Source organism: Hemitrygon akajei, chromosome 7 (assembly GCF_048418815.1).
Source record: "Hemitrygon akajei chromosome 7, sHemAka1.3, whole genome shotgun sequence".
NCBI lineage: Eukaryota > Metazoa > Chordata > Chondrichthyes > Myliobatiformes > Dasyatidae > Hemitrygon > Hemitrygon akajei.
In genome coordinates this window covers 168917924-168932237 of record NC_133130.1, presented here as the reverse complement: position 1 = coordinate 168932237, position 14314 = coordinate 168917924, and the positions used below count along the sequence as shown (strand labels likewise).

The 14314-nt window shown below is 41.9% G+C and overlaps 1 protein-coding gene across 7 annotated transcripts in view; it reads left to right on the top strand.

Moving 5' to 3' along the window:
• The window catches only part of dennd1a (DENN/MADD domain containing 1A), a 618210-nt gene that overhangs the window by 537511 nt on the left and 66385 nt on the right, over window positions 1-14314 (top strand). The window lies entirely within an intron of this gene.

Below are 14314 nucleotides of genomic sequence, written 5' to 3'. Positions count from 1 at the left end.
TCCAAAGCTGTGCGGATTTGTCGGTCACATGGGTGTAACTGGGCAGTGTGAGCTCGTTGGGACAAAAGGGCCTGTTACCTTTGCTGTATTTCTAAATTTTTTTTTAAAAATTTGATCTCTGGAAAATTACAGCCTATAATTGTAACACACACAAAATGCTGGAGGAACTCAGCAGGCCAGGCAGCATTAATGGAAAAGAGTACAGTCGAAGTTTCGCATTGAGTCCCTTCATTTTGTGTGTGTTGCTTTGGATTTCCAGCATCTGCAGATTTTCTCGTGTTTGTGAGCCTACAGTTGTAGCAGGTTACATTACACACATTAACTTCAGAGCTGGAATGAAGGCAGAATTTCTGTAGCGCCTTTTGCAACTTCATGAATTGGTATTGGTTTATTATTGCCACACATACTCAGTTACAGCGAAAATCTTGTCTTCCACACTGTTCATACAGATCAGATCATTACTCTGTGCATTGAGTTAGAACAAGGTAAAACAATAACAGAATGCAGAATAAAATGTAACAGCTACAGAGGAAGTGGAGTGCAGGTGACCAATAAGGTGCAGGATCATAATGAGGTAGATTGTGAATTCAGGAGGAACACAGCAGGTCAGGCAGCATTCATGGAAATGAACAAATAGTCAGCATTTCGAGTCAAGACCCTTCTTCAGGACAGCCTTGGCCCGAAACATTGACTGTTCATTTCCATGGATCCTGCCTGACCTGCTGAGTTCCTCCAGCTTTGGATTTCCAGCATCATTGGAATTTCTCATGTTTGTGAGTTTAAGAGTCCAATTTATCATACTAGGTAACAGGGAACCGTTCAATAGTCTTATAGCGACAGGGCAGATAGACAATAAGATGCAATGGGCATGAGGAGGTAGATTGTGAGGTCAGGAGTCTCATCTTATTGTAATAGGAGACCTTTGAATCGTTTTACAACAGCAGGACAGAACCTGTCCTTGTCTGATGGGATGTGCTTTCAGACTTTTGTGTCTTTTGCCCTTTGAGAGAGGGAGGTGAGAGAATGTCTGTGGTGGGTAGGGTGTTTGATTATGCTGGCTGCTTTAATGAGGCAGCGAGAGTGTAGACGGAGTCCATGGAGGGGAGACTGATTTCCATGATGTACCGAGCTGTGTCCACAACTCTCTACTGTGTCTTGTGATCGTGGACAAAGCAGTTGCTGTCCCAAGCCGTGATGCATCTGGATAGGATGCATTGATAAAAATGCAGTCTCTAGTACTCACTGAAGGTCTGAAATACTATTTTTATTGTGGCACAGTGAAGATTATTGTTTGGTGGCTATAACAATCAATTATGAGTAATTTTTAAACCTCCATTATTGATTCCCAAAAAGCTGTCGTCTTTAGTGACGCAGGTGTAAAATGAGCGTCAGCGAGACTGCCTTGTATTACCTTGGACTGCAAATGGGAGGCCTTCAGCTGCCTAGTTCCTGGTGTTTGAGAAGTTTAAAATTATGCGAGCAGTCATGTGCCAGAGGTGCCCTTGAGGGTTTTCCACCCTGAATTTTCAGCAGTTACTCTTCGTTAGGAGCCTGGTGATATTTAATAAGCAGGTTGGGCTGCCGGCACCTCCAGTGATTGTTTGTTCTCGGACGGCTCGGGGGCCTGCTGCAGTAAGCAGATCGTCCAGAGCTGATCATTACAAGGGCACGCGCGGCTATGAATAAAAATGTCACAGGATTTCTGTCCTAAGCAGTGGAAAATGTCATTCCCGTCAAGCAGATATTACAGGACGAGTGTGTAGTCAGTGCAAATTGGTTGGCTGCATGTTCCCGGAGTTTTTGACATCCTTAGATTAAGTTTGAAGAGAAAACAATGTTGACCTATTTATCTGTTATTGCTGATGTATATTCTTTTTTGCATGAAAAGGCATTTGTCAAATACTAATTAAAATTTTTTTTGAGAAAAAAAAGTGAAGTAAGGGTGATTTGTTCGTGCTGACAGCAAGTATTTGACTAACCAACACGAGTGGGTATTGCAGATGCTTTTAGTTATCTCCCGTACACTGATAATGAGGGCTTTAGCTAGCTCACGGGTTGTCCAGCCAGGACCAAGTTTAATGTTTTCTTCCCAACCAAACGAAGGAGAAGAAATCCCACAGCAATTTTTTTTTTTGTTGTTTATGGTTGAGACAATGAAATAGAAAGAAAATCTCGGAGTTTGTTTGCAAGCAGGTTTTATCCACTGAGGTTGGACGAGACTAGAACTAGTAGTCATAGGTAAAGGGTGAAAGGAGAAATGTTAAAGGGCAACATGAGGGGGATCTTCTTCACTCAGAGGGCGGTGAGAGTCTGGAACAAGCTGGCAGCGGGAGTGATGGATGCAGGTCCAATTTTAACATTTAAGAGAAATGTGGATATTTGGAGGGCTATGGTCCGAGAGCAGATCAATGGGACTAGGCAGCATAATGGGTCAGCATGGACTAGATGAGCCAAAGGGCCTATTTCTCTGCTTATTCTTCTGCTCTTATGTCAGTTTCTTGTTTTATGAATGTCGGTGAAGAGCAAAGCTTTCAGGTTGTATACTGCACACATTCTCTGATATTAAAATAAATTTTTGAACCTTTCTAGTGTTCTGTAACTCTACATGCACTTTGAATTGTATTTTATTAACATAGTCGTAATACTTTGGTTGATGTGCTGTGTGTGATATATGTTTTGTGGGTGAACCATGGTCCTGAGGAACATTGTTTCATTTGGTATATACATGTACATTCAGAAGATAATAAACTTAAACTTGAACTTATTTTGCCTTTTACGTCCCTCTCAGAACATTCCAGTGACTGAATGAAGTCACTATTAGTAATTGGTTATTAATTTCACATATACCTAGATACAGTGGAAAGCTTAATTTTGCATGCTAACCAGCCAGAACGCAAATACATTGAGGTAGTACAAGGGGAAGTAAATGTCAGAATGCAGAATGTGTTGTTACAGAAACAGAGAACGTGCAGTACAGGTAGACAATAAGGACGTAACAACGGATCAGTGGCCGGGCAAGGTGCCCTTCCCCCAGCCCCACCGATCAGGGTCAGATAAAGCCTAGGAGCAGGTGGGGGGGTGGGGGGGGTGGTCGTATGAGCAGCTGGTGCAGATCACAAGTCCTGGTTATGGACACCGGGTAGACAGTCCCTGAAGAGTAGCAATAATGGCTGGTGTCACCCATCGTGTAAAGACACTGCCCAGAAGAAGGCAATGGCAAACCACTTCTGTAGAAAAATTCACTAAGAACAATCATGGTCATGGAAAGACCATCATCACCCTTGGCATACAACATGGCACATGATGATGATGAGGATGATGATAACAGCAGGGTAGAAGCTGTCCTTGATCTTGGAGGCACGTGCTTTCAAGCTTTTGTATCTCCTTTCTGATGGAAGGAGAGAGAAGAGATCGACCAGGGTGGGATCTTTAAAGTGATTGAAGAGATTAGCTTTATTTGTCACATGTACGTTGAAACATAAAGTGTGTTGTTTGTGTTAACGACTAGCATTGTCCAAGGATGTGCTGGGGGCAGCTCACGTGTTGCCATGTTTCCGGTGCCAACATAGCATGCCCACAACTAATCCTAACCCGTATGTCTTTGGAATGTGGGTGGAAAGCAGAGAAATGAAAGAAAGCCCACACGGTCACGGGAAGAATATCCAAACTGCTTATGGACAGTGCCGGGAATTGTTGTAACATGTTACACTAAGCACTACACTACCATGCCACCCAAAAGGAGGGGTCCTTGATTATATTTGCTGCTTTCCAGAGGAGCAGGAAGTTGATGATGGAAAATCGATTTCCGTGATGGACAACTCTCTGTAACTTGCTGTGGCCTTGGATGAAACAAGCTGTGATGTACCTGGATAGAACACTCTCAGTGGTGCATTTGGAAAACTTGGTGAGATTCATTGAGGACATGCTGAATTTCCATGGCCTTTAGAGGAAGTAGGGACACTGGTATGCTTTCTGAGAATCAGAATCAGGTTTATTATCATTGACAATTGTCTTGTTACATGGGTGTAATTGGGGGTTGTGGGCTCGTTTGGCCAGAAGGGCTTATTACCAAGTCGTATCTCTAAATAAAACAATAAATAATCAGAGTTAAATTAACATAAATTATACATAATTTACATGGCAGAGTGTGGGGATTCTGTAATCAAATTTGGGAACTGAATTCCTTGACTCCATAAACAGCTACTGTATGGCGAGCTTTTGCTGGGCAAGAGGTAGGTCCCATAAAAGGTCCAGAGACAGAGCGAAGGCTAATATTGTACACACTGAACTTGTTTTCAAACAGCTGGAGTGCAATGTACAAGACCAGAGTGTCCAATGAGCCTTGGTTAAAATCACTCACAACAACCTCGAGGAGAGGTACCATGCAGAACTCGTCACTGCCCGGCAAAGAAGAAAAACTGTAGCAATGACTCCACTGCCAAATGCAGGACAGTTTTCATGTTCTTATTGTGAACATCCATGTCACTTACAACTTGAACTCAACAGCCACCATCGAATGTACAACAGAACTTCACGAAACATTGGTTCACTGTTATCTCAAAAGCATGTGTCCCACTCTCATCAGGGAGGAGGCTACACTGGGACCACTAGATTCAAAAACAGTTACTTTCCCCAAGCAGTAAGGCTGATCAACACCTCTCCTGTGAACTCACCCCAGTATATTCCAACTACCACTACTTGTATGTATATACTTGTATGTCTATGTATATACAGTAAGCTATCTTATGTACTTTTATTTATGTTTCTTTTTATTATTGTATTTTTATCTTATTGTGTTTTTTGTGCTGAATCAGATCTGAAGTAACAATTATTTTGTTTGCCTTTACACTTATGTACAGCAAATTACATTAAACAATCCTGAATTAAATTGAATAATTACTAGTCAAAGAAAATGTCATGACAGGCTCCATCAGGACAGATAGAGAACTTGTCTAGTGAGGCATTATGGATGGAACTGAGAAATAAGACAAGTATGACCATGTTAATGGGGCAATATTACAGACCACCCAACAGTCCTAGCAATATGGAAGAACAAATTTGTAAAGAGATTGCAGACTTTTGCAAGAAACATGAAGTTGTTATAGCAAGTGATTTTAACTTTCTACATACTGACTGGGAATCCCATACTGTAAAAGAGCTAGATGGGATAGAGTTTGTCAAATGTGTTCAGGAAAGTTTCCTCCATCATTATGTAGAAGTCCCAACGAGAGTGTGTGTGATTCTTGATCTGCTATCAGGGAATGAGACAGGGCAGGTGACAGCAGATTGTGTAGGGGAACACTTTGCATCCAGTGACCACAATGACCACAGTGCTGTTAGTTTCAAAGTAAATATGCAAAGAGGTAGATGTGGTCCACTGGTTGAGATTATAAATTGGAGAAAGGCCAATTTTAGTGGTATCAGAAATTATCTGGGAAGTGTAGATTGGGACAAGCTGTTTACTGGCAAAAGTGTACTTGGAGGCCTTCAGTAACAAAATTTTGAGAGTACAAGGTTTGTACGTGCCTGTCAGAATAAAAGGTATAGATGACAAGTACAGGGAACCTTGGTTTTAAAGAGGTATTGAGACTCTGGTTAAGAGAGAAAAGGAGGTGCATGACAGTTACAGGCAAGTAGGAACAAATGAGGTGCTTATGGAGCACAAGAAATGCAAAAGAACACTTAAAAAAGAAATCAGGAAGGCTAAAAGAAGGCAAGAACTTGCTCTAGCAGACAAGGTGAAGGAGAATCCTAAGGGGTTCTAAAGACATGTTGCAAGGCCTATAGAAAGTATTCACCCCCCTTGGAAGTTTTCACGTTTTAATGTTATACAACTTTGAATCACAGTGGATATAATTTGGCTTTTTTGACACAAAGCAACAGGAAAGACTCTTTCATGACAACGTGAAAACAAATTTCTGCAAATTAGTCTAAATTTATTACAATTATTAAACACAATTGATTGCTTAAGTATTCACCCCTTCGAGTCTGTATTTAGTGGGTGTGTCTTTCGCAGCAATTACAGCCTTGAGTCTGTGTGAATAGATCTCTATCAGCTTTGCACATCTGGACATTGCAATTTTTCCCAATTCTTCTTTACAAAACTGCTTAAGCCAAGTCAGATTGAATGGAGATTATGAGTGAACAGCCCTTTTCAAGTCCAGCCACAAATTCTCAATTGGATTGAGGTTTGGACTTTGACTTGGTCATTTGAGGACATTAGCTATATTTGTGTGTAGCTTTGGCTTTTGCTTGGGGTTATTTACTGGAAAACAAGTCTTCTCCTAAATTGCGGTTCTCTTGAAGACTGCATCAGGTTTTCCTCCAGAAATTCCCTGTATTTTGCTGTATTCATTTGACCCTCTACCTTCACAAGCTTTCCAGGGCCTGTTGCAGTGAAGCATCCCCACAGCATGATGCAGCCACCACCGTGCTTCACGGTAGGGATGGTGAGTTTTTGATTTTGTGCAGTGTTTGGCTTATGCTAAACATAGCTTTTAGTCTGATGGCAAAAAAGCTCAATTTTGGTTTCATCAGACCATAGAACCTTCTTCCAGCTGATTTCAAAGTCTCCCACTTGCAAACTCTAGCCGAGATTTTTGTGACTATTTTTCAACAATGGCTTTCTTTTTGCCACTCTCTCATAAAGCTGCAACTGATGAAGCACGGGGGCAACAGTTGTTGTTTGTGCAGTCTCTCCCAACTCATCCATTGAAGTTTGTAACTCCTCCAGAATTGTCATAGGTTAATTGGTGGCTTCCTTCACTAGTCCCCTTCTTGCACGGTCACTCAGTTTTTGAGGACAGCCTGCCCTAGGCAGATTTACAGCTGCTCAATATTCTTTCCATTTTTTGATGATTAACTTAACTGTACTCCAAGGGATATTCAATTACTTGAAAATTTTCTTTATCTATCTCCTGACTTGTGCTCTTCAATAACCTGTTTGCAGAGTTGCTTGGAGTGTTCTTTTGTCTTCATGGTGTAGTTTTTGCCAGGATACTGACTCACCAGCTGTTGGACATTCTAGATGCAGGTGTATTTCTATAATCAATTGAAACACCTTGACTGCACACAGGTGAACTCCTTTTAAATATTATGTGACTTCTATAACCAATTGGTTGTACCAGTGATGATTTAGCGTGTCATATTAAAAGGAGTGAATATTTAAGCAATCAATTATTTTGTGTTTTATATTTGTAATTAATGTATATCACTTTATAGAGATCTGTTTTCATTTTGAAACGAAAGAGTCCTTGTCCATTGATCAGTGTCAAAAAAGCCAAGTTAAATCCACTGTGATTCAGTGTTGTAAAACAATAAAACATGAAAACTTCCAAGGGGTTGAATACTCCTTGTAGGCACTGTAAGTGCAAGGAGGATGATTGCAAGGGTCGAAACTGGTTCAGTGGAAGACCAGAATGGTAATCCATGTGTGGAGCCAAAACAGATGGGGGCAATCTAAAATACATTTTTTGTACCTGTGTTTACTTGGGAGACAGATACAGAGACTACAGATGTGAGGCAAAGCGGCATCAACTTCATGGACCCTGTACAGATTACAGAGAAGGAGGTGTTTAGTGTCCTGAGGCAAATCAGAGTGGATAAATCCCAAGGGCCCGACAGAATGTTCCTCGGACCCTACAGGAGGCAAGTGCAGAAATTGCCAGAACCCTAGCAGAGATATTTAAAACATCCTTAGTGACAGGAGAGGTACCAGAGGATTAAAGGATAGCCAATGTTGCTCTGCTGTTTAAAAAAGGCTCTAAACATAAACCAGGAAATTACAAGCCGGTGAGCCTGACATCAGCTGTGAGAAAGGTATTGGAAGGTATTCTAAGAGACTGGATACTTAAGTATTTAGATGGACATGGACTGACTAAGGATAGTCATCATGGCTTCGTGCGTGGTAAGTCATGTCTAACCAATCTTATAGAGTTTTTCAAGGAAGTTACCAGGAAAGTGGATGTCGTCTTCATGGAGTTTAGTAAGGCATTTGACAAGGTCCCATGTGGGAGGATGGTAAAAAGGTTCAGTCGCTCAGCATTCAGGATGAGGTAGTAAATTGGATTAGACATTGGCTTTGTGGGAGAAGCCAGAGAGTGGTAGTAGAGGGTTGCCTCTGCCTGGAGGCCTGTGGCTAGTGGTGTGCCGCAGGGATCAGTGCTGGGTCCATTGTTGTCATTTATATCAATAATCTGGATGAAACTGTGATTAACTGGACACCAAGATTGGGGGTGTAGTTGACAGTAAGGAAGGGTATCATAGCTTGTGGAGACCCGACGCAGATTGGGGGACCGCTTCGTCAAGCACCTCCACTCCATCCGCCACAAAAGACAGGATCTCCCAGTTGCCACCCACTTCAACTCTGCTTCACATTCCCATTCGGAGATGTCCACACATGGCCTCCTCTACTGCCATGATGAGGCCAAACTCAGGTTGGAGGAGCAACACCTCATATACCGTCTGGGTAGTCTTCAGCCCCTTGGCATGAACATTGAATTTTCCAACTTCCAGTAATTCCCTCCCTCTCCCTTCCCCCATCCCAGTTTCACTCTGCCTCCTCCTACAGCTGCCTATCACCTCTCTCATGATTCTGCCTTCTTCTACTACCCATAGTGCTTTTCCCTTACATTCCTTCTTCACCTTTCTTGCCTATCCCCTCCCTGCTTCCCCTTCCCCACCCCTTGATCTTTCCTCTTACTGGTTTTTCACCTGGCACCTACCAGCCTTCTCCTTCCCACCCTCCCCCCCACCTTCTTTACGGGGCCCCTGCCCCCTCCCTCTTCAGTCCTGACAAAGGGTCTTGGCCCAAAACGTTGACTGCTCATTTCCACGGATGCTGCCCAACCTGCTGAGTTCCTCCAGCTTGTTGTACGTGATAGTTTGCAGAAGGATCTGCATCAGCTGGAAAAATAGGCTGAAAAATAGCAAATGGAATTTAATGCAGACAATTGTAAGGTTTTGCTCTTCAGTAGGACCAACCAGGGTCAGTCTTACACATTGAACGTAGGGCACCATGGAGTGTGGTAGAACAAAGGGATCTCAGAATACAGGGGCATAATTCAATGAAAGTGGCTTCACAGGTACATAGGGTCGTAATGAAAGCTTTTGTTTGGCGCATTGGCCTTCATAAATCAATATCTTGAGTGTAGAATAAGGGATGTTATGTTAAAGTTGTATAAGATGTTGGTGAGGCCTAATTTGGAGTATTGTGTGCTGTTTTTGTCTCCTACCTACCTACAGGAAAGATGTAAATAAGGTTGAAAGTGTGCAGGGAAAATTTACAAGGATGTTGCTTGGTCTAGAGGACCTGATTTATAAGGAAATATTGAATAGGTTAGTGCTATATTTTTTAGAATGAAGGTTGAAAGGAGATTTGAGTGGTAGAGATAGGGTAAATGTAAACAAGCTTTTTCCAGGTTGGGTGGGACTACAATTAGAGTCATGGGTAAAGGGTGAAAGGCAAAAAGTTTAAGGGTTACATGAGGGGCAACTTCTTCATTCAGAAGGTCATGAGAGTGTGGAATGAGCTGCCAGCACATGTGATGCATGCAAGCTTGACTTCAACATTTCAGAGAAGTTTGGATAGGTATGGGTGGGTAGTAGGAATATAGAGGGCTATGGTCCTGGTGCAGGTTGATACAAGTTGGCAGTTTGAGTGGTTTTGGCATGGACTAGATGGGCCAAAAAGCCTGTTTCAGTGCTCTACTTCTCTATGACACCCTGAATGTATCAATAAGCTTCAACGGCACTACATAAAAAAGAAATTGATTACTAGCTTTGGAGAACTGTCGAAGTTCTGCAGTAACAGGATACCTGCCAAGATATGCTGCTGCACATTTAGGCTTTAAAATATTTTGCAAAACGACATGACAAATGCGTAAAGTGATAAGTCACAATGCATCAGGACATTGGGAACCTGAGGAACTGTTGTAAGGGATCTTCACATTTCAAAGGCATTTGTCCACAAGTCTCTGCAATGGATTATGAGGACTGCTGAGAAGATCATCAGGGTCTCTCACCAATCTGAGACATTTATCAGGAGCACTGCATATGCAGGCCCTTAGCATTGTCAGTGATCTCTCCCAGCCATCCATCAATCTCCTTGATCCCTTACGATCAGGCAGGAGGTACCATAGCATTAGAACAAGAACTGTAGGATGGGAAACAGCTTCTTCCCCCAGACCGTGAGACCACTGAACTCCCTGTCACCACCCAGGGCTCATCACGTGTGAAACACCAGTGACATTATACTGTTTACTTTTTAGCCTTATGCTAAATGTCATATGGAATATATTTTATTATTTGTTAATTTTTTTGTGATAATATTGCTTTATGTGTTATACGTGTGAGTCATATGTACTGTGTTGTGTACCTTTGGAAGATGAAGGCTTCGTTTGTCGGTATACGTGTATGTTGTTGAATGACAATAAACTTGAACGTGTACCTCCTTAATCAGTCAGCTCGAATACCTGCAAGACTGGCTACACAAGCACCAAGTAAAATCTAAATCAGAGTCACAAACAATAAAAATCTGCAGAAGCTGGAAATCCAAGCAACACCTGCAAAATGCTGAAGGAACTCAGCAGGCCAGGCAGCATCTATGGAAAAAAGCACAGTCTAAATCAGAGCGTATGGATTCAATGGAGAGGCAAGAAATTGCAGATGTTGGAATCTGGAGTGCCCCTGCCCCACCCAACTTAGGCCATAACGGTCTTTGTCAGATACAGTGGAAAACCAATCATCGATGACATGGCAAAGAAAACAAAAATAAACATAACAGGATTAACAACGCACACAACTTGCTGCAGGAACTCAGCAGGTCAGCAGGTACTATGGAAATTAAAAGCCAGTCCTTTCCTGTCCTATCCTATCCTGATGAAAGGTCTCTGCCTGAAACGTAGACTGTTTATTCATTTCCATAGATGCTGCCTGACCTGCTGAGTTCCTCCAGCATTTTATGTGTGTGGATTTCCATCATCTGCAGAACCTCTTGCATTTATAACAGCATCAGTTAATTATTGAAATAAATCGGATGCACCTCACCATTGAACTGTAAGGTCTTGTAACCATTCAAATGTGATAACTTCTGAAAGGAAGAACTAGTTGACAGGGAGGCCTTTCCAAGGGAGAGAGAAGTTACCTGGTAACTTGAATTCAGCAACCCTGCTGAGGACCAGTTTACAGAAATCATTCTGTGAAGAGAGAGTCTTGTACCCGGGAGACAGACCTCAAGAACAAACATAAAGGAACTCAGCAACACAAACAGAATGCTGGAGGACCTTCATCAGGGTCTCGGCCTGAAATGTCGACTGTTCTTTCCACTCCATAGATGCTGCCTGACCTGCTGAGTTCCTCCAGCATTTTGTCTGTGTTGCTCTGGATTTCGAGCATCTGCTGAATCTCTTGTGCTTATGAAGTAATTGAAAGATGTAACAAAGGAAATCATTCTCCTAAACATCACTTTTTATACTACTGCTTCCTAAAATGCTATTATTTTGATTCATTGTTTATAGTGATGATGAAAGTCTGTGAAACTGCAAAAATCTACAATGATTTCTTTGTTATTTTGCCTGCCAAAACTAAGGCATATCGCTGGATGTTGTGTGAGCATTCAAATTGAAAGGGCTAAAGTGTAAAACGCAAGAATGTAATGCTGAGGCTCATAATACCCCAAGTCAGACCCCACAGTTTGGGGCCCCTTATCTAAGAAAGGATGTGCTGGCATTGGAGAGATCCAGGAGAGTGATTCCGGGAGTGACACGATCAACACATGAGGAGCTTTGGGTGGCTCTGAGCCTGTACTCTCTGGAGTTTAGATGAGTGGGGTTTCATTGAAACCTTTCAAATGTTTAAAGGGCTAGATAGAGTGGATGTGGAGATGATATTTCCTATAGTGGGCGTGTCTAGGACCAGAGGATACAGCCTCAGAATAGAAAAATGTCCCTCTAGACCAGAGGTGAAGAGGAATTTCTTTAGTCAGAGGGTGGTGAAACTGTGGAATTCATTACCACTGACAACTGTGGAGGCCAAGTGATTGGGTGTATTTAAAGCGGAGGTTGATAGGTCCTTGATTAGGCAGGATGTCAAAGGTTATGGGGAGAAGGAAGGAGAATAGTTTGAGACTTATAGTGAGTGTTGGAGTGGCGGAGCTGACTCAAAGGGCCGAACAGCCTAATGCTGCTCCAGTGTCTTATGGTCTTTTATGTGGAATGGTTTATTAACTCCAGATCTACATTTTCTTGGCTGTTGTGTGATAAAATAAAGACCAGGGCAGACCTGTGACTTAGAGCAGAATTAAATTTTCATTGTTGCGGAGATTTGGATGATCTGTAGTGCAGACTTTTCTTTTAATCTGACACACTTCACTAAGTACCCCCGCTGTTAGGGCAGTAGAGCTGCTATTAACACAATTGCAGTGACTGTGACACACAGACTGAAGCACTCACTGATAAATCCTTTCAAGATTCAGTAAAAATTGACATTTTTTTAACTTCAGGTTTTATTGGTAAGCAGCTCAATGTAACAACTAATTAATGTTGCTTAACGCAACGGGCACTGTATCATTTATATTTAAATGATTCTTCACATATTTATAATGCTGAATATAAGAATTGTAGAATTGTTAGTCATTTATGTGAAGGCATGAGGCAAAAAAATTACTAGCATTTTTATATCCAAAATATTTAGTTTCATCTTCCACAGATTTTATTGACTCCAGGTGCAATTCATTCAACCAATCAAAATCAGAATCAGAAACAGGTTTATTATCACTGAGATACTGTATGTCATGAAAATGGGTTGTTTTGTGGCAGCAGTATAACACAAAACATGAAAAATTACTATAAGTTACAATGAGAAATGTTAAAAAAGTAAATAAGCAGTGCAAAAAGAGAGCAAAATAAAATGTAATAATCTCTAGTGAAGATAGTTAGCAATTGTTGCAGTACTTGCCGGTAAGTGTTGGATGGGAGGGGTATGGAGGGCTATGTTCCAGATGCAGGTCGATGGGATTAATAGTTTGGTATGGACTAGATGGGCCAAAGGGCCTGTTTCTGTACTGTAGTATAGGTGATAGCTATGTGCCTGAGTTTACCTTGGCAAATTCTTATAGATCTGCTTATGGTGACATCTGAAGTGTGCTTGTGTTTTACATAGACTATTTGTCAGTCATGGGTGCAGAGCCAACTTACCTCTATTTGTGGTGACTTTGACTGAAGCATTGGTGTTGGTCTACCTCTTGAGAGAGGTCCCTATCATTTGATCTGAACTTCTAAATCACATTTTAGAACAGGGCTGTATCAACATTTGGATCTAAAGTCATAGTCAGCCCTTGTCCCAGAGTGTCCAGCTATTGCCGACACAACAGTCTGGCTAAAATTTTCTGATGAGACTTACTGATCGAAGGAAAAAAAGGACCCCTTATCTAAGAAAAGATGTGCTGGCATTGCAGAGGGTTCAGAGGAGATTCACAGGCATGATTCTGGGAATGAATCGAATAAGGTATGAGGAGTGTTTGATGGCTCTGGCCCTGTATTCACTGGAGTTTAGAAGAATGGTGGATCTCATTGAAACCTGTCGAATGTTGAAAGGCCTAGTTGGTGTTGATATGGAGAGAAAGTTTCCTAATCGTGGGGGAATCCAGGATCAGAGAGCATAGCCTCAGAATAGAGGGACATCCATCTAGAACTGAGATAAAGAGGAATTTCTTTAGATAGTGGGTAGGGAATCTGTGGAATACATTGCCACAGACGGCTGTGGAGGCCAAGTCATAGGGTAAATCTGTACACTTAATCAAAATTCAAAGCAGAAGTTAATAGGTGCTTGATTAGTAAGGGCATCAAAGGTTACGGGGAGAAGGCAAGAGAGTGGGGTTGAGAGGGATAATAAATCAGCCATGATGGAATAGTAGAGCAGATTCGATGGGCTGTATTTCTAATTCCACCTGTGGTCAGTGCTGATTCACATTATGTTAAAATTGTGGAGGGTGATTTTGCTTGATTAAATCATCAGGTAACTTTGGGCGGTGTCAGTGCATTTAACATGGGGACTCCCTAGCATCTGCATACATCATGGGTACAATGAACACTGCCTCATCAGATGGCAGAAGGGAAGAAGCTGTTATGCTGAAGAACCAATGCAAAGCATAACAAAATTCCAAGTTGGATATTTCACCTTTTGGTCAAACCAGCAAGGTCTGGTGCGTTGAGCTGTCCTTGTGTGAAGACCGGATGTCTGATTCAGACTTATTTATCAGGCGTACATTGAATCATAGAATGAAATCCATCACTTGTGTTACAACCAACACACCCAA